Raw genomic sequence first — 21790 nt, 5'->3', positions numbered from 1 at the left:
ACAGTGGTGGGCCTGGTTGGATTTGTTTCCTCTTTTGGTGCTCCTAGACAGTTGGGACTGGGGGACTGTGTTGGTTCGAGGAATGGGCGACAACTTGGGGTGGTCGGCCCATTGTGTTGACAATTGGGACCGGGTGATCGCTGCCGTTGGTGAATTGTATATTTATCTGACTAACCAGTTCTGATTTTAAGGTGTGTTCCGTTTTCGGGAATGGTATACAGAGCACAAGGCATGAAGTTTTGTCTCGCTGTCCATGGGGTCGGTTTTACACGGTGGTGTAGGTGTGGCGCCCCTGACCTGGTCAGGCACCACTGAGTACTGCACCCATGCTGGGACAGTGCTTCCAGGTAATTCCAAAAGGCCAGAATGAGGTGTGTACGCACAGACACATAGCAACCAGGTCTCCCACACCTTTAGAGGGGACCCTTGGGTAGCCTCTGAAGAGGTTAGCTTTCAATTCTCAGCAAGGGGTGCAGTGGATGGGCTGGAAGCTAGGTTGCAGTGGCAGTAAGGAAAGTAGGAGGAGCAAGCCAGTACAGAAGTTGCTGAAGGAAGCAGATGTACAGCACGCTAGTCAGACCCTGCATGTATGGTAGCTGTTAGCGGGGGAGTACAGTGACCAGAAAGTCAGTCTGAAATACACCTGAAGAGAGGCAGTCGAGTACGGGGACTGCTGGTGATTGGACACCCACAGGGAACAGGTCCCTAGAGCCAGACATCCATTTACTGGTCTGCTAAACCTGCGGGTGAGGGGACTAGAGGTTCCTCACCAAAGATACAGAGTTCAAGCTTCAGCAGCAACAGGGGGACCCATAAGGAGATAGGTCCAGAAGCCATCTCACCTGGTCCACGCTACCGGCAAACGGGCCAGGAAGGGGAGAAAAGGCAGCAGCGACCTCCCTGGAATCCCACGATACTGCAAGTCAGGAGTTATCCGAAACAAGAAGTGCAAGGAAGGCGAGTTAATAGCTACCCTCAGAATGGCCTGAAAGAATACCTGGTTCCACATGGTTTAATCTCAGCATCGCCCGGGCTCCTCACGACAAAACATCCAAAAGTGAGTAAACAAGTTGAAAGACCCTTTAGACTGCGACTGAGTTATTCTGCGACCTGTTGTTCTACACAACTGAGCCCCTGGGGCCAGCCTCATTCTCGGGAGGCCACACCACCCAACTGCACATTCCATAAGCCCCAGACGCTCGTTAAACTGCAGTGGCGGTCACCCATAACCCTGACCGCAAACCGAGAGTGGCGTCACGACTCAGATGTAAATAACCTGATATACCTGTTGCCAGCGGCAATCAAGTGGAGCCCCTGTGGTGTCCCAGAAGGTGGAGTGACGTTCCTGAGGCGACCACTACAGGTGACCGCTACATAGGCCCTGAAGTAACAAATAGCTAGGAGGTCTAGTTGGTCCCACGTAGTTGTGGGTTCTGTCTGGTACAGCGGGGATATAACCGTTGCATGGTGCAGCCTTAGGAGAGGTGTAGTTGGTAGTTGCATGCTAGCAGGTGGCAGCTATAACCCTCTTTTCTTCAATGGTTGAGCTGGTGGTATGTCATGGAGCTGGAATCTAGTGTGGAGTGCACTAAAAGTTGGTCGGCAGAGTGATGCGAAGGACTCCAATAATCGACAGGGGGTTAGGCACCGTTTGGGGCGTTGTGATGAGTAATTGGTTGGCGGGGGCTGTTTGGTAAGGGAATGTGTTCAATGTAGCAACCATTGTCAGCCCCTCCCCTATAGTGGACCTTTGGGATCGGGGTAATTGGTATTAGGCTGACCAGGATCATAATAGGGAAGGCAATCGGTGAAGTTAATAGGGTCTGGTGTTGCTTGCTGCAGTTGAAGGCCGAGTGGCAGGCAAATGGTTGCCGCTGGGTACCTGGGCTTATGGTGTCAGCAGTTCAGGAGCAGTGAGGGTGTGTCTGAATTTCTTCTGGATTTTGGGATGAGTTGGCGTTACCTTTCTTTTAGTTTGTGAGTGTTTGATGGATCCACATTTCAGTGGCGGATTGGGTAAGGAGTTCATTTCACTTTTGTCAGAAGTGGGCAACTGTAGTGGCTGTTGATTCGGAGTTGGGAGTGCACAGGAGATGTGCACATTTAGTTGTGGTCATTTGGCCAGCTATTAGGGTGGGTCAACCCATATATGGGTCATTGAGTAGTATGCGGTAGACAGACGGGTGTACTCCTACTTAGGTTTATGACCGCCTCTTTTGCAGCGGGGGTGTTGTGACAAATTGATGAATGATGAGGTTTTCCTTCAGGCCGGTGTTCGGCTTGATGGACATTAGTTTGCTCTCGTCAGGGAAGTTTTGACACCTTAGTGGATTGGGATTGATAATGGCCCTGGGTGGATATCTGAGGATTGGAGCTATCACGCAAGGTTGAAGGGACCACCAGAGGTTTCGGTACTGCATGCGGGTGGAAGAGACTTGATCGCTGGGGCGTCCAGAGACTTGATCCATGACATCAAGCCTGACTGCCTTGTCTTCCTGCCCGGGTGTTGTGCTCGTATGGTCAGCCACAGGGGCTCCTCTGTTTGGAGGCATGCCTGTATTGGGTGACAGGGCACGTTTTCAGGGAGGTGACAGAAGTTAAGGGAACCAGTGCAGGTTCTTTTGTTACAACAAGACAGGTTGGCTTTGTCAAATTATCAGTTGTGCAAGTTTTCAGAGGTGTCTGCAGTGTTGTGGTCTCAACGAGGCAGAGTTCGTGTCCTATTGGGGCAGCGACTCAGGCTGCTCATTGGGGACTGGCATTACCAATCCACACACACGAATCAGAGAAAAGGATTCCAGTAAAACATTAGATCTTTATTGAAACAGAGTAAAAACAGGGCAGGGGTGTAATTTCATGACAGTGCACAAGGTGGCGTACATAAGCGGTGAAAAAGTCCTAGTGTCCGGTTAAGAAGGTAAACAATCAGCTCAATATAGCCTTAAGGAAGCCCAATACCAGGGATAAATTAGATTATACACCCCATGGTGGGTAGTATCACTCAAGGGACTTATATGTAAAGAGAGGTACACAACCGGATAAACATTTACACTCACCGCTGAAATGACGCCAGGTCCCGCCTACGCACGTTTCGGCGCTAGCCTTCGTCAGGGGGGCGTGGCTTCATATCGGCAAAGTGAGAGCATAAGTACGGCACTCCAGCCAATCGGACCGAGTCAATTGGCGCATGCGCATTGTACACACCAATGCAGTGTGCAGACAAGAGGAGCGCGTCATCACTACGGAGGGCATAGGGATTCAAAACGCCGCCTCACGTGATCAATTCACGCGACGCGTGTAACGTAATCAGATCCGCCCCAAGACTCGCAGTGTTGTAGATACGCTCCCAGACTGAACAAAACATGTGGACAGCGCATGCGCATTAGTCCGAAAGGACGAAAAATGCCGATCCAAAGAAGGCAAAAACTATTGGATGTTACAGAGATAAATGCGCTGGTATTTGAAAAAACCACATAAGCTATTAATAGAAGATGTCAAAACACCGGCGAAAGGAAACATATAAAAAAATCTATATAAATTAGTACTATTTCAATATATAAATGACTATATACTTCAACTAGTGCATGCCTAATATGTGTGAAAAAACTCATTATTATAAGCTATAATCTTACAATTGTACACAATAAATATAAATACAAAAATCCATTAAATGTAAAGTGAACAGTATGTAATAATAATAATAATAATAATAATTATATAAATATATAAATATAAATATAAATTGTTGTGATCAAAAAGGGAGGGTGAGGGGGGGGGGGGGGGTGGGGGTGTGTTGGTGGGTGGGGTGGGGTGGGGGGTGGGGGTGGGGGTGGTGGAGTGCAGTGCAGGGATAGTGAGAAGTGAAGGGGAGGGGGGGAGGGGGGGGGGGATCTAGTGAAACACATTAAATATATAATATAAGTGATTAAATTCAAAATTCTACAAGGTTATACAAATTTATATAGATACAATAAAAGGGATTCTAATACACCAAATTAAAAAAACAAGAGATGTATTAATACATCTTTTCTTGGTGAAGAATCACTAGGAACCATTTCGCCGTGGAATAGACATCAGAAGACTTGTGATTGCAACGGAACATTATTATATAGTGATCTATAACAAAACCAAAAAAATGTTAAAACCAAACAAAGGATAAAAACATACATTAAAAAGTAATAAAACCAAAATTTCAGCCAAATATGACTGAGATCAGAAGGACAAGATGCAATATATATACACAAGGGATGCAACTGCACAAAGGCTGAAAAAGCTAATATAAAAGCCAGAAATTCATAAAAAAGGTGCGAAACTCAAATTTTCATTGAGGCCCTTCGGGTGCACTGTGTCCAAAGTCCAAATCCAACGACTCTCACACTGTGATAGTTTCTTAGCAACATTGCCACCCCGTGGATTCGTGACAATATGATCGATGCCGCGAACTCGCAATAATGTTTAGTCACACTGATGGTACTTTCTAAAATGTTTGGGAATCGTTTTCAGTGACTCAACATCATCTTCTTTCGCGGCTGCAATAATATCCCTAACATGCTCTCTAATGCGCACTTTTAGGGCACGAGTGGTAAGGCCCACATAGATTTTTGCACACGGGCAAGTTGCATAATACACTACCGCAACAGTTGTACACGTAATGTGATGTGTAATAGTGTACATTACAGTACCACTAGAATCCAGAAAATGCGTGGCGCGCTCAATATTTGGGCACGCCACACATCGTCCACAAGGCGCACAGCCCCAAGTTGAACGGGACTCAGAATTGAACAAAGTTTTCTTTGATGGTTGGTAATGACTGGATACTAGTGTATCTCTCAAAGTTTTACTACGCCTTGCCGTAGCACTCACATATGGCGACAAATACTGTCTCAGTGTGGGGTCAGACAGGAGAATCGGCCAATATTTCTCCATGCTCTTTTTCATTAAATTCCACTGTGAGTGGAATGTCGTTATGAAGCGGACTTGATCTTTTTCACATTTTACAGGCTTTTTATATAGTATTGATTGCCTATCAGTACTACTAGCTCTAGAATATGCTGCATTCACATTCCTCTTACTATAACCTCGTTCAAAAAATCTCCTCTTCATCATATCTGCTTGGTTAAGAAAATCAGAGTTAGTGGAGCATACTCGCCTTAAACGAAGGAATTGGCCCATAGGAATATTTCTAAACATCTGACTCGGATGAGATGAAGTAGCGTGAAGTAAAGAGTTTACCGCCGTCTTCTTCCTGTGGATATTAGTTTGGAGTCGGTTATCATCATCACGCTTGATCAGTACATCAAGGAAGTCTATTTCTTTGGTATCAAATTTGAACGTCAAATGTAGATTATATTTGTTCCGATTAAGTTCTTCAAAGAATGCCTTCAGGTCTGACACATTGCCCTTCCAAATAAAGAAAATATCGTCAATGTACCGGGTCCAGAATATGACCCGGTCCATTGACAAACCACCCTCAGAGAGGAATAAATCCCTCTCCCACAGCCCCAGGAAAAGGTTAGCATACGAGGGGGCACAAGCCGCCCCCATCGCTGTTCCCTGGAGCTGTAGGTAAAAACATTCTTTGAAGGTGAAAAAATTATGTGTCAACGTAAAGTCTAAAAGATCCACAACAAAATTCGCAAAACCAACCTCCATATTGCTCATTCCCAGAAAAAAGGACGTAGCTTTAAGGCCATCTTGGTGACGAATAGAGGTGTATAAAGCCTCGACATCGCACGTCACTAGAAGCATGTCTTCCTCAATGTATATCTCATCAAGCTTACACAAGAGATCTGAGGTATCCCTCAAATATGATGGAAGGTTCTCAACCAATGTTTTCAGGTGAAAATCAATAAATCTACATGCGTTCTCTAAAAGGCCACCTACACCTGAAACTATCGGCCTACCTGGAGGGTTCACTTGGTTCTTGTGGATCTTTGGCAGAAAATACATAGTAGGTATCACCGGATCAGTAACATTCAATGCCTGCGAGAGTTCTTTACTAATTTGTCCAAGAGAGACTGCCTTCTCCAATATTCCCACCAAAATGTTTCTGTAGGAATTTAAGGGGTTAAAAGTTAATTTCTTGTAGCATTGAGTATTCCTCAATTGCCTATATGCCTCAGTCTCATACATTTTCTGAGGCCAAAGAACAATATTCCCTCCCTTATCTGCTGGTTTAAACAGGATATCAGGAATTTGTTTCAGACGTTTTAAACTTTGCCTCTCCTCCAATGTCAGATTGTCCTTATAGATATTTTTGGGTATTTTATCAAACTCATCTGATACCAATTTAACGAAAAGATCCACAGCAGGGCATGATGTTAGGGGAGGAAATTTTTGAGATTTTACTCTAATGGTCTCAGGTATCTTACCTGTCACACCCACTGCGTGTTCTTGTGCCAAATCCTCAAGGATCCTAAGTGCTTCCTGTTCAGAATCCGAAGGAAACATCTTCTTTTCTTCTTCATTATGAAACCATTTTTTGAACACAAGCCTTCTACCGAATAACTGAAGATCCTTTACGGCTGTAAAAGTATCAAAACGCGCAGCAGGTGCAAAGGTAAGACCCTTAGAAAGAACTGAAACGTCAATAGACGACAATTGTACAGTAGATAAATTAATTACCTTTAAAGTTTCATCAGTCTGGTCCTTTCTTCCATATTTATTCTTATTGATCTGTTTAACTTCAAACTTCCGCTTCAGGCTACGAGTAGTAGTGCCTGTGTTTGGGGATATATCAGAGATGTTTCCTGAAGAAGAGGCAGATGTTATAGAAGATGTTCGACTGCTCTGACCAGTTTTCTGTAAATTCTTCCTCCTCCATCTATATGCTTGGTTAGATTGAAAGTCATTAATATCTCTGGATAATTTTTTGGACTGATTTTCTTGTATGACTTTTTCCCACTCGTCAAACTGTTTCTCCATTTGGGAATTAAAGGCATCCATATCACTACTCTCAGAAATATCCTTAAGTTTTTTAAAATCTTCGTCTATTTCTTTTTCAAGGTTTGTGATGGTCTTACCACCTAAATCTATAAGTAGGTCAATAAATTTCAGGGAACTAGTAGTGCAGACTTCTTCCCATTGTGTAATAAAGTCCTCATCCTCCACATGAAAGGAAGGAAAGATTTGTATCCTTAGACCCCTAGGCACTAATTGTTTCTGCTTGTAGTTTTTCAAAAACGCTCCATTCCACCATACTCTGGTGCGTTTGTGCAGTTTGTTTTTAATCACCTTTTGCAATTGCATCTTATCCTTCTGGTCAATATTAAAACCAATAGCACTGTCTCTATTAAAAACCCCATCAATTTTTGAGGTCCAGGTAGCATCTCTGGACCTATAATCCATAATGATGGCTGTGAGATCTGTAAAACAGAAAACAATATACCAAACAAATTTACAACCAACAAGTAGTAATCAACCAGGGAAAGTTTTGTAGTCTATCAAAATGCAAGATAGTACCACCACCCCATGATTAAAGTAAATGGATATGAGACTGACTCAAAATAATTACATTACCAATCCACACACACGAATCAGAGAAAAGGATTCCAGTAAAACATTAGATCTTTATTGAAACAGAGTAAAAACAGGGCAGGGGTGTAATTTCATGACAGTGCACAAGGTGGCGTACATAAGCGGTGAAAAAGTCCTAGTGTCCGGTTAAGAAGGTAAACAATCAGCTCAATATAGCCTTAAGGAAGCCCAATACCAGGGATAAATTAGATTATACACCCCATGGTGGGTAGTATCACTCAAGGGACTTATATGTAAAGAGAGGTACACAACCGGATAAACATTTACACTCACCGCTGAAATGACGCCAGGTCCCGCCTACGCACGTTTCGGCGCTAGCCTTCGTCAGGGGGGCGTGGCTTCATATCGGCAAAGTGAGAGCATAAATACGGCACTCCAGCCAATCGGACCGAGTCAATTGGCGCATGCGCATTGTACACACCAATGCAGTGTGCAGACAAGAGGAGCGCGTCATCACTACGGAGGGCATAGGGATTCAAAACGCCGCCTCACGTGATCAATTCACGCGACGCGTGTAACGTAATCAGATCCGCCCCAAGACTCGCAGTGTTGTAGATACGCTCCCAGACTGAACAAAACATGTGGACAGCGCATGCGCATTAGTCCGAAAGGACGAAAAATGCCGATCCAAAGAAGGCAAAAACTATTGGATGTTACAGAGATAAATGCGCTGGTATTTGAAATGTTTTGACATGTTTTGTTCAGTCTGGGAGCGTATCTACAACACTGCGAGTCTTGGGGCGGATCTGATTACGTTACACGCGTCGCGTGAATTGATCACGTGAGGCGGCGTTTTGAATCCCTATGCCCTCCGTAGTGATGACGCGCTCCTCTTGTCTGCACACTGCATTGGTGTGTACAATGCGCATGCGCCAATTGACTCGGTCCGATTGGCTGGAGTGCCGTATTTATGCTCTCACTTTGCCGATATGAAGCCACGCCCCCCTGACGAAGGCTAGCGCCGAAACGTGCGTAGGCGGGACCTGGCGTCATTTCAGCGGTGAGTGTAAATGTTTATCCGGTTGTGTACCTCTCTTTACATATAAGTCCCTTGAGTGATACTACCCACCATGGGGTGTATAATCTAATTTATCCCTGGTATTGGGCTTCCTTAAGGCTATATTGAGCTGATTGTTTACCTTCTTAACCGGACACTAGGACTTTTTCACCGCTTATGTACGCCACCTTGTGCACTGTCATGAAATTACACCCCTGCCCTGTTTTTACTCTGTTTCAATAAAGATCTAATGTTTTACTGGAATCCTTTTCTCTGATTCGTGTGTGTGGATTGGTAATGTAATTATTTTGAGTCAGTCTCATATCCATTTACTTTAATCATGGGGTGGTGGTACTATCTTGCATTTTGATAGACTACAAAACTTTCCCTGGTTGATTACTACTTGTGGGTCATTGGGGACTGGGCGCGCAGGCTGTGAATAGGATCGGATGCTGGGAGCCGGCTGGGTACAGGTCTTATGTGTGGCCAGTCATGTTGTAAAAGCGGTTCGGGGCAGAGGAGTTTTTGAGTCTCTGGTGAATTTGTATAGTCTAATGGGTTTCAGTTTAGTCCGATTGGTATTGATATCAAGGCATTGGTTAATGAAGCCGTGGAGACAGCTCTGGTTGGTATTTGGTGGCGGGACTCGCACGTTCAAGGTGTCATATGTCATGTGGCAGAAAGGAGGGAGGTAGTTGAAGTCAGTGGATTGCACAAAGAGCGGGGGGAACCCAGTGCAGGAACAGGTTACCCCTGGTGGTGCAATGGTATAGTTGGTTAAGGTGGGTCCCTGCTGTGCTGAGTCAGAGCGGAACATGTTAATGTGGGTCCCTGCTGGGCTGGGTCCCAGCAGGGCAGTGGTTGGGCAACACTCGGCTGGGTGTCCTCGAGCCGGTGTGGTGCGGCTGAGGGCACATGGTGTTGCAATCATGTACAATGGGACTCACTTACCCCCCCTTCCTTTGCTGATAGTTATGTTTTATGGATTATTACTATGTTTATAGATAAAATGTTATTGATTATTTTGGTGATAATAAACGGGGCTGCTGTGGCCTTTTACATCCAATGTCACGCAGTGTTTGTGTCTTATTTTAGGTTAAGAAACTGGAAAAGGTGGGGTTTCGGGTTTGGGTTAGTACGGCGAGGTAAAGCCGGCAGTCTGACTTTCCTAAGTCATGTGATAAATGATGTATTATATGATAGAAATAATCCATTATTGGCATTTTCATATCTTAAGATTGGTGAAAGAACGCTAATTGTGGTGTGCCGCTAGCGGTTTCCTTTCCAGTAGACTTCCTCTGAACACTGATTATTTTAACACCCTACAAAATGCATGTAAAGACTTATGATAATGAAAATAACTTCCCTCTGTGTTTAGCATCAAACCATTTATCACATTTATGTACCTGGTGTGCCCTGCTGACCAGCAGTCTGCTGAAAATTAATTTTGTTTATTTTGATAAATTTCGTTAATAAATTAAATGCTGCGTGGAGTTGGCTGTAATGATTAACTAAAGCATAGGATTTACAATTAATTAATATATGGTACAATACATATAAAAGGGCGATTGCGTGTGGTTCCCAATGCAATAGCAGCACATACTACATGTGAGGAAGAGGCCTTTTCCCCTCCCTCTTTGTGAAGCACTGCTGCCCTAATGCATGTTGTTCTGGAGCTCCCACAGTTAATTGTGCTGCTAATATGAACTTAGGTGGATGTGCAAGGAAGTGGAAATGCTGCCCACACCCCCTTGAAGAAAATGTGATGTTCTGCAATGCAATGCACTGTTTTAAATGTGATTTTATGTATTTGTAATTTACGGTACATGCAGATGGTCAGAGACATACTGAGTTAACAGTTGAGATTAGCTCAGGATGGAAGGAGCTACATGAACATACAGGAAGCAACCTCCTGGTGATGAGGCAGATAGGGCTGATCGTTCGGACAAGATACACCTAAAGGCCACTTTACACGTAATGATATCGCTAACGAGAGTTGTTAGCGACGTTGTTGCGTGTAACAGCTAAAAGCCACCGCTAACGATCAAAAATACTCACCTAATCGTTGATCGTTGACACGTCGTTCCTTTCCCAAATATCGTTGCTGATTTTGGACGCAGGTTGTTTGTCGTTAGTGAGGCAGCACACATCGCTACGTGTGTCACCCCAGGAATGACGAACAACAGCGTTCCTGCGTCCTTCGGCAACGAGGTGGGCATGTCGTTAATTCGGCTGCTCTCCGCCCCTCCGCTTCTATTGGTCATCCGCTGTGTGACGTCGCTGTGACGCCGCCCGAACCTCCCCCTTAAAGAAGAGATTGTACGCCGGCCACAGCGACGTCGTTAGGAAGGTAAGTACGTGTGACTCCTAATAGCGATATCGTGCGCCACGGGCAGAGATTTGCCCGTGACGCACAAACGACGTGGGCGGGTGCGATCGGCAGCGATATCGCTGGCAATGTCGCTGCATGTAAAGTGGCCTTAAGGTCCAATGATTTGCAGACCTGCATGCAAAAGAGTGTTGTTGTGCAAAGGAGAAGGAGAGCCACACATCGGATAGTACGTCCTAAGTGTGACGCCCTGGACTAGCCAGGTAGTCACAGACATACCAACACACACACCCCCACCCTAGGCAGTTACAGCAGCCAAACACAAAACCCCTGTTGCCTCGCTCCAGAGTCTGATGTCCACACCAGGTGGGGCGGAGCCAGGCGGTTGGCCCCACCCACCGAGGAGTTCACAGGCCTGGAGGCGGGAAAAGTGTCAGTTTAGTCTTGGAGGTGAAAGTGAGAGGAGTGAACACTTGAGGTGTCTGGGTAAGAGCCCAGACACTGACAGCAAGGTTGGCAGACGGTAATGGCCGTCTGCAGGAGTTTGTGGAACTCCGCAGAGCTGTAAGGACCGGGGTCGGGCGTCAGCTCGCTGGTACCGGACCGGGGAACGGAGTGAAGCTAAGCACACAGGGAGGGCCATCGGACCCCGACAAGGCTTGGAGCCGCCGTCAATAGTCAAATCTGAATGTGACAGGAACCCCAGGGGTTTCCCAACTTCTAAGTCCCGATTGAAGGCAACCGTCCACCCAGAGAGGATATACAGCCACCACCACAGGCTAGAGATCCAAGGGCCAGCGCCTGCGGGCAAAACGGGCTCCTACGGCACCTATACGCCGGGGAGCGCACTACCGGTGGGCAACCACAGGAGTCAAGAACATTCTCAAAGGTGCAGGGAAAGACAGCCACCATCAGCCGTCCGGGGAGAGCACAACAACAACACTGCAGCCGGCTGCGGGACCCGTCCATCCGGCCGTTTTGGTTTACCTACGACTCTGTCAGTGATTGTCTGAGTGAGTACACCAGTGCCGTCCGGCACCGCGCCGCGCAGTCCCTGCACCCAGGCCATCCGGCCTCCCCGTTACACCATCGGGCCCCGGGATCACCAACCCCTGCCCACGGAGGGGACAACAGCTCAGCTACACCCTACCACCTCTCCCGGGATCCCCGTTACCAGCAGCGGTGGTGCCATTATCACCACGACCCGTGGGTGGCGTCACGAACAATCTCCCTAAACATACCCATTTCACTCACGCGCTGCTCGACTCCCCGGGTCCGGTCCACCGCTCGAGCCACCGAGCAGCGGCAGCAGAAGCCCCGGACCCGAGCGTGGCAAGCGCGTCCCCTCCGCCCGCGACATAAGCACCAAGGAAACGTAATAAGAGATTTGCTAGATTGAAATATTTGATAGACCAAAAGATAGTGAAGGATTAGCGCACCTGCATTAAAAAAAAGCACCAATAATGCCCTGAAAAACGCATGTGTTCTTTGTGTGGTTTTTTTGCAGGTTGGTCCCTGCATTTTTTAATGCTTTTAACAACAATAAATAAGATAGATAATAGCTAGATAATCGATAGATAGATAGATAGATAATGGATAGATAGGAAGATGGATAAATAGATAGATAGATAGATGGATAGAAAGATGGATAGAAGAATAGATAGATTGATGGATAGATAGATAAATAGATAGATGGATAGATAGATAGATAAATAGATAGATAATGGATGTATAGAAAGATGGATAGATGAATAGATAGATTGATGGATAGATAGATAGATGGATAGATAGATAGATAGATAATGGATAGATAGAAAGATGGATAGATGAATAGATAGATTGATAGATAATGGATAGATAAGCCCGCTTTACACAATACAATAGATCTTACGATGTGTCGGCGGGGTCACGTCATAAGTGACGCACATCCGGCATCGTAAGGTACATTGTACTGTGTAACAGCTACGTGCGATTGTGAATGAACGGTAAAACGTTCATCGCACGCACGTCGTTCATTCCTCATAAATTGAACGTGAGGTTGTTCATCGTACCCGAGGTAGCACACATCGCAGTGTGTGACACCCCGGGAACGATGAACAGATCTTACCTGCGTCCTGCGGCTCCCGGCCGGCAATGCGGAAGGAAGGAGGTGGGCGGGATGTTTATGTTCCTCTCATCTCCGCCCCTCCGCTTCTATTGGCCGGCTGCCACGTGACGTCGATGTGACGCCGAACGTCCCTCCCACTCCAGGAAGAGGACGTTCGTCACCCACATCGAGGTCGTATGGACCGGTAAGTACGTGTGACGGGGGTAATCATTTGTGCGGCACATTCAACAAAATTGAACATGTCGCACATACGATGGGGTTGGTTACGATCGCATACGATATCGTATGCGAAATCGTAACATGTAAAGCAGGCTATAGATGGATAGATAGATAGATAGATAGATAAATAAATGGATAGATAATGGATAGATAGATGGATAGACTGACAGATACATAAATAGATAATGGATAGATAATAGATAGATAGATAGATAGATAGATAGATAGATAGATGGATAGATGAATAGATAGATAGATAATGGATAGATAGAAAGATAGATAGACAGATAAATAAATAAATAATGGATAGATAGATATATAGATCGATGAATAGATAGATTGATGGATAGATAATCGATATATAAATAGACAGATAAATAGATAGTAGTGATGAGCGAGTACCAAAAAGCTCGGGTGCTCGAGGCTTGGGCCGAGCATCCCAAGATACTCGTGTACTCGGCCCGAGCACCGAGCCCAATGTTATCCTATGGGAGACCCGAGTATTTTTCTGAAATGCCCCCCGGCAGCATGTAGAAACCCTACAAATATCACAAAAGTCTCAGAAGAGTGCTCAAATGACATGGCAACAGCATGAGGAAGACCCCTTGAAGCATTTATCACTCAAAAGTCACAGCTGTGAACAATTTTGTCTGAGTTTTACGCCATTTTTACGGACTCACCAGAAAACCTTCCAAAATGACACCAAAATGAATTTTCATGGCGGAAATGTTAAGGGCACATACCCAATAGTGAGATAGAGCTGGTGTATGTTACTTTTTGAGATTATTACATGAAAGATTTTACGTAAAAACATTGTGTGGCACTCCGATGTCCAAAACGCACGTCTTGTGCTTTTTACTAGCGATGTCGGTCATTTTTTTTTTCATTCTATCTCCCGTCGGTCGGTCTCGCTCTGTCTGTCTCTCTCTGTCTTGTCTGTCCCTCTCTCACAGTCTGTCGGTCAGTCTCCCCCCTCTCTCATACTTACCGTTCCCCGATCACTGCCGCGTCGCTGCACAGCTGTTCACTAAACTCAGGCGGCTTTTCCTCTTTTGAAAAAGCCGGCCGCTCATTAATCAATCTCGTATTCCCTGCTTTCCTGCTTTTTGGCGCCTATGATTGGTTGCAGTGAGACACGCCCCCACGCTGAGTGACAGGTGTCTCACTGCACCCAAACACAGCAGCCGGTGGGTGTGTGTATACTGTGCAGTGAAATAAATAATTAAATAATTAAAAAAAACGGCGTGCGGTCCCCCCAATTTTAATACCAGCCAGATAAAGCCATACGGCTGAAGGCTGGTATTCTCAGGATGGGGAGCTCCACGTTATGGGGAGCCCCCCAGCCTAACAATATCAGTCAGCAGCCGCCCAGAATTGCCGCATACATTATATGCGACAGTTCTGGGACTGTACCCGGCTCTTCCCGATTTACCCTAGTGCGTTGGCAAATCGGGGTAATAAGGAGTTAATGGCAGCCCATAGCTGCCACTAAATCCTAGATTAATCATGTCAGGCGTCTCCCCGAGATTCCTTCCATGATTAATCTGTAAATTACAGTTAAAAAACACACACACCCGAAAAATCCTTTATTAGAAATTAAAAACACTAACAAAGTCCCTCATCACCAATTTATTAACCCCGACCACCCCTCTATGTCCGGCGTAATCCACAGTCCTCCAGCGTCGCATCCAGCTGTGCTGCATGAAGGTGACAGGAGCTGCAGAATACACAGCCGCTCCTGTCAGCTTCACACAGCAACTGAAGACAGCCGCGCGATCAGCTGAGCTGTCACTGAGGTTACCTGGATCCAGCGGTGGATGCAGCGGTGGCCGCGGGTAACCTCAGTGACAGCTCAGCTGATCGCGCTACTCACCGCCGCACCGGTCAGCTCCACGCAGCAACTGAGGTGAGTATCGCGATCAGCTGAGCTGTCACTGAGGTTAATCGCGGCCACCGCTGGATCCAGCGGTGGCCGTGAGTTACCTGACTGACAGCAGCTGATCGCGCTACGCACCTCAGTTGCTGTGTGAAGCTGACAGGAGCGGCGGTGTATTCTGCAACTCCTGTCACCTGCATGCAGCAGAGCTGGTCGCGACGCTGGAGGTCCGTGGATTACGACGGACATGGAGGGCTTTGTCGGGGTTAATAAATTGGTGATGAGGAACTTTGTTATTGTTTTTTATTTCTAATAAAGGATTTTTCGGGTGTGTGTGTTTTTTAACTGTAATTTACAGATTAATCATGGAAGGTATCTCGGGGAGACGCCTGACATGATTAATCTAGGATTTAGTGGCAGCTATGGGCTGCCATTAACTCTTTATTACCCCGATTTGCCAACGCACTAGGGTAAATCGGGAAGAGCCGGGTACAGTCCCAGAACTGTCGCATCTAATGTATGCGGCAATTCTGGGCGGCTGCTGACTGATATTGTTAGCCCCCCAGCTCCCCATAACGTGGGGCTCCCCATCCTGAGAATACCAGCCTTCAGCTGTATGGCTTTATCTGGCTGGTATTAAAATTGGGAGGACCGCACGCCGTTTTTTTTAATTATTTATTTATTTTATTGCACAGTATAGACACGCCCACCGGCTGCTGTGATTGGGTGCAGTGAGACACCTGTCACTCAGCGTGGGGGCGTGTCTCACTGCAACCAATCATAGGCGCCTGTGGGCGGGGAAAGCAGGGAATATGAGATGGCTGTGTGCAGAGCACAGCGCGCCCGCCGGTATAAAGGCTCAGTCACACTGTGCGGGCCGGCCAATCACTGCAATTCCACAACTAACAGGGCTGTGGCATTGCAGTGGTGTGCCAGCCAATCCCTGCATGAGGGCTGGCTCTCAAAAGAGCGCCAACATGCAGGGATGAAGACCACGAGTACAGCACGAGTATCGCGAAATTACTCGGTAGCCGCCGAGTAGCCCGAGTACAGTGATACTCGTGCGAGTACCGAGTAGTGACAAGCATATTCGCTCATCACTAATAGATAGATAATAGATAGATGGATAGATAGAAAAATAATCGATAGAGGACAGATCAATCAGTCAATAGATAGAGTCCCTGTGAGGACACACTGCAGTTCTCACGAGCGGTAATGTGTTCACATTACCGACTGTGAGAAATTACCTGTAGTTACCCCTCACCGCTCACTGAACAAGGCTGCATTGAGTTCTGTGTCAGACGTGGCTGAATACAAGCGTCGTGGGACCTCTGTGGATTACGCCGGAGCTGTGTGTTTGAGGGGGTCAATAAAGTGGTGAAAGAGGGGGATTGTTTGTTATTTTATTTAAAATAAAGGATTTTTCGGTGTGTGTGTTTATTCACTTTACTTACAGGTTAATCATGGAAACTGTCTCAGACGCTGTCATGATTAACCTAGGACTTAGTGGCAGCGATGCGCTGCCCTTAAATCGTTATTACCCCGATTGCCACCGCATCACGGCAATCGGGAAGAGCCGGTAACACGCCGGGACTGTCGCTAAATGGATGAGACATTCTCGGGGCAGCTGCGGGCTGATATTCTTGGCTGTGGGAGGGGGGGGCATTAACCATGGCCCTCGCCATCCCCAGCCTGAGAATACCGGGCTGCCGCTGTGCGCTTACCTTGGCTGGACGGTAAAAATACGGCGGAGCCCACGTTTTTTTTTTTCATTTTTTATTTTTAATATATAGATTTGATTTCTATGTGTATTCTATATGTCTGTGTCTGTGTGTGAGTGTGATCTGTGCGTCCTTACTCTCTGCCCAACTTCCTCTTCCTGTCATAATGACATCACTTCCCTTCAAAACGCAGGGCAGTGATGAACATTATGTCCCGAAAAACGCGAAATAACGTGGGAATAATGCAGGAAAACGCAATGAAACACACAGAATTTTCTACCTGCGTTATTCCCTGCTGTATTTCATGATTACATTACAGTCAATGGAATGAATAACGCAGCTACCTGCAGAAAAGAAGTGACATGCTCATTCTTTTTCTCAAGAAAATCTACTGAAAGAATTTTCTTGAGAAAAAAACGCAGTGTGCACACAGTTAATTTTTTTTTCCATAGGTTTTGCTGGGGAATGTCTACAACCAAGAAATTTCTGTAGCGAAACCGCAAAAAAAAGTGGTTAAATACGCAGTGTGCGCACAGGGCCTAAAACATTCTCTCTCTCTCGTTCTGTCGCTCTCTCTCTCTCTCTCATTATTCTTGCATTTGGCAAATAAAAATAATTTTGGTTCCTAATTGACCTAAAACAGGAAAGGTTTATTCTGCATTCATGTCAGATAGTAAGAAAAATATGCATATGTGTCTTGTTAGATAGTGTATGTAAACTTCTGGTTTAAACTGTAGATAGATAGATAGATAGAGATGAGTGAATATAATCCGCACTATTGGCTACTTGCACGAATATTAAGGTATTCGGGATATTCGTTACTCTTCGAGTAGTTTGGTAATTGCCTCGTTCATTTTCAGTCCTTTGCCCACATGTTTGGCACCTAATTTTCAGTGGAGATGCGGAGATTACCTGCAAACCACAGTCATGCTGTAGCCATCTTTGCTACTGACATTACTGTGATTGGCAGGCGCAGTGAAAAAAAAAATGTCCTCCGCTTATTTGTAATAACCAACGCAGGTAAAGGAGACAGCTGGGGACTAGTATTCTCAGGCTGGGAAGGTCCATGGTTATTGGGCCCTCCCCAGCCATAAAATAGCTGCCCGCAGCTACCCCACAATTGGCAAATCCATGAGATGCGCCAATTGTAGCACTTTAACTGGCTCATTGCGATTGTCTTGGCAATCGGGGTAATATATGGGATTGATGTCAGCTGTGATTCAACTGAGGGCAGAATGTGAACTTAGGTAACTTGACAGCTGAGGTGCCGAACTGCTATGTCTCCGAGTTTCGCAATCTAGGAGTCTGGCAATCTGGCAGCGGATTTACTGGTGGTCACACTTGGTTCTGTGGAAACCCAGCTATGAACTTTGGTTCCCTGACTGATATCACCGCTTCTCACAACTGGGTTCCTCGCTGCCTTCAGTGTGTCCCAGGAGTTGCAGTGATTGGTCACATTTTCCCTCACTGCAGCTTCTGAATGTAGCAAAGCTGGGATTGTTGTGGGATGTCGTATGGATTACGTCGGATCTGCGTGGGTCTTTGGAGAGTTTATAAATTGATGAAAGATGTTTTTTTATTATGTAAAAAAGGAGTTTTGGGTGTTTTTTTTCTTTTTACTTACAGGATTGGTAATGCGGGAGGTCTTATAGACACCTCTCAATTACCAACTTAGGGTTTGATGGCAAATGTGATTTTTGACAATTTACAGTTGACATCAACCCTATATATTACACCGATTGCCATTGCACCAGGGCAATTGGGATAAGCCTGGTAAAGGGCCACAACTGGCGCATCTAATGCATGCACCAATTGTGGGGCAGCTGCGGGCTGTTATTATTAGGCTGGGGAGGGCCCAATAACCATGGACCTTTCCAGCGTGAGAATCCCAGTCCCCAGCTGTTTGGTATATCTGAGCTGGTTATCAAAAATGGGTAGAAGCCCATGTTGTTTTTTTATCACTTATTTAAATAATTTTAGAAAAATGTCTTAGGGAGCCTCTATTTTTGACAACCAGTCAAGATAAAGCACAAAGCTGGGGGGTCCAGCCCACAGCTGTCTACTTTACCTGGTATGGCTATCACAAATAGGCGGTGGACCGCATGTCAAAGTGGAGTAATATTCTGACAACATTTTTCCAAGAAGCAAGCTGTGTTTCAGAGATGCACCCAGGTATTTTCCTCATGCAATTTCAGCATATTTATAACCCTGCCAGACATCCTGGGAGTGTCTGCCGGAAAATAAATCGAGTTTCCTATTGACTTGCAGTAGATTCCTTATTTGTGACGAAAACATGAATAGTATGAAATAATCAAGACAAATAATCCAAACCTGAATATTTCACTATTCACCCATTACTAATAGATAGATGATAACTTTAGCTACACTGTAAACATGCTTAAGGGATTCTCTAGGGTGACTCAATTACCGTATAGCCGTAGGTAATGATTGTCTATTCTTTTGAAAAACAGTTTAAAGGGATCATGCTGGAGGACTGCACTGGTTTCACTGAAGAAAAATGACAGGTTGCTTGCTGTAAAATAAGCCCTGGAAAGTATGAATAGCTGCCATCCATCAATAGTGTAATGATAAACATTTCCCCTTACATATCCTGCGTTTTCTACAATTCTAATTACAACAATATGCATACAATGCAAATCTTATGGACTGACTGCTGGAAGTTACTAAATGGTTGACAGATTTCAAGACTTGAATCATACAAGGACATTAATCTCTGCCCTGAAGATCACAGCATGTTCATGTATAGGACAAAACAGTTTTCCGGAGGTGTTTCCTTCTATTACTGATGTCTCCTGGGCTGAAATCCCATGCTCTAAGGGCGGCTTTGCACGTTGCAACATCGCACCTGCGATGTCGGTGGGGTCAAATCGAAAGTGATGCACATCCGGCGTCACTTTCGACATCATTGTGTGTAAATTCTAGATGATACGATTAACGAGCGCAAAAGCATCATTATCGTATCATCGGTGCAGGCTCCGACTTTTCCATAATTATGCTGCCGCGACAGGTACAATGCTGTTCCTCGTTCCTGTGGCAGCACACATCGCTGTGTGTTACACCGCAGGAGCGAGGAACATCACCTTACCTGCCGCCGGCGGCTCTATGGAAGGAAGGAAGTGGGCGGGATGTTTACATCCTGCTCATCTCCGCCCCTCCGCCACTATTGGCCGCCTGCCGTGTGACGTCGCTATGACGCCGCACGACCCGCCCCCTTAGGAAGGAGGCGGGTCGCCGGCCAGAGCGACGGTCGCAGGGCAGGTGAGTGCATGTGAAGCTGGCATAGCGATAATTTTCACTACGCCAGCTATCACAAGATATCGTACCTGCGACGGGGGCGGGGACTATCGCGTGCGACATCGCAGCATCGGCTTGCGATGTCGCAACGTGCAAAGCCCGGCTTAGGCTAGTAGAAGAGATATATGAATCAGCAAAAATTTGCATCATGAGCTGATGTCATATTTCCTCTATATATGGGAACCGGCCTTGCATTTACTCTTGTACATGCAGGGAATCCTGCTCCATAATAACAATTAATTTATCATTGAACTATTAACAAAGCACATTTTCATAAATCATCTCTACTAACTAGACTAATTGCTAGTCATTTATTGGGTTGTCACCCAGTTTTCCACAGACCTTCAAGTACATGTGTAACAGGGAGAACACTGACACTAACTAACTCTTCCCTGTAGTGCCACGAGCTGTAAGGAGTTCAAGGGCCAGGTTTACGGATACCTGGAGAGATGGGTGAGTCTAGTTATTCACTTTACCGCCACCCATGGATGTTGTCATATTTTAATGAGACTGTTTGCTTTGCACATGGTAGTCTGTGAGAAGGAGCATACCACAAAGGTAATGTAGCATCCCTGAGCCCATCAGGAGCTACAAGGTACTGCATCCTGTCAAAAATGCAGGGCCTACCCCCAGGAACATGGAAGACCAGTGCCGGTAACAGCAAAACGTATCATAATCCCTGGTTTTCCCTTTGCCCAAGGACTGGTGACAGACTAGAGTTGGACCCAATGGATGGCCACCCAGGGGTGGAGCCGATCCAGTCCACTAGATGACAATCAGGTGGGAGGTGTCAGACAGTCAGTTAGAGTGAGTAAGTGGAAGTGAGAGGAGATGGGGTACAGAACCCTAGGTCAGGCAAACGCTCCAGGCAGACCTGATAAAATCTGCACAGTGAAGGGACCATCCTGGACCTCACTGACCGCAAAGTCTGGGGGCACCAGTAGTGACGGGAGAACCAGGGACCAGAACAGAACACCGACCCTACAGGGTTCAAACTGCCCGCCGTACGGACAAAAGACTGAGAGACTATAAGGAGGGGACCCCTAGATGCTCCAAGCCACGGGGACCCACCAACTTGAGAAAGGTTCAGGGGAAAGAAGCCACCAGGTCACCAAACCGGCACTGGGACTAAGGGGACCAGTGGAAAAGACCAGCCTTCCTCCGGGTATCAGCCATCAAACTGCTGTTAGTAAAGAACCCAGTTACACAGCAATCCTGTATGTGGCCTACCTTCTTTCCGCGCCTAACTCCATCACCTACCCCCTGGGGCCCCGGACCTACTTGCGGAGGGCCCAACATCCAGGCTGCCACTAACATCAGCCCCAGCGATGAGAAACTGCAGCGGCGGTTCCATCACCATAATTGAAACCTGCAAGTGGCGTCACGATACAAACTTTATAAATATAAATATTCCCCTGTACATAACCCTCCTTTTAAAGCGACCCCCAGGGTCACGGAACCAGGCAACGGCCACCCAGTGACATCTCCCCAGCAATACTTCGCTTGGGACCGAGTACCCCAAAGCCCTGGGGGGAGTCAGCTTTCCTGGCATCACGAACAGGTTTGGACTAGACCCGTTAAAACCGGGTAACGTGCGCCTTATGGACTGTTTCTAGTGACTTGTGCAACCGTCGCCATTTTGTGTGAAAAACTAACTGCGCCACAACAGTGGTGAAAAAGACGCTAAAGG

The sequence above is a fragment of the Anomaloglossus baeobatrachus genome, chromosome 4, assembly GCF_048569485.1.
Source record: "Anomaloglossus baeobatrachus isolate aAnoBae1 chromosome 4, aAnoBae1.hap1, whole genome shotgun sequence".
NCBI lineage: Eukaryota > Metazoa > Chordata > Amphibia > Anura > Aromobatidae > Anomaloglossus > Anomaloglossus baeobatrachus.
This window is presented reverse-complemented; position numbering follows the sequence as displayed.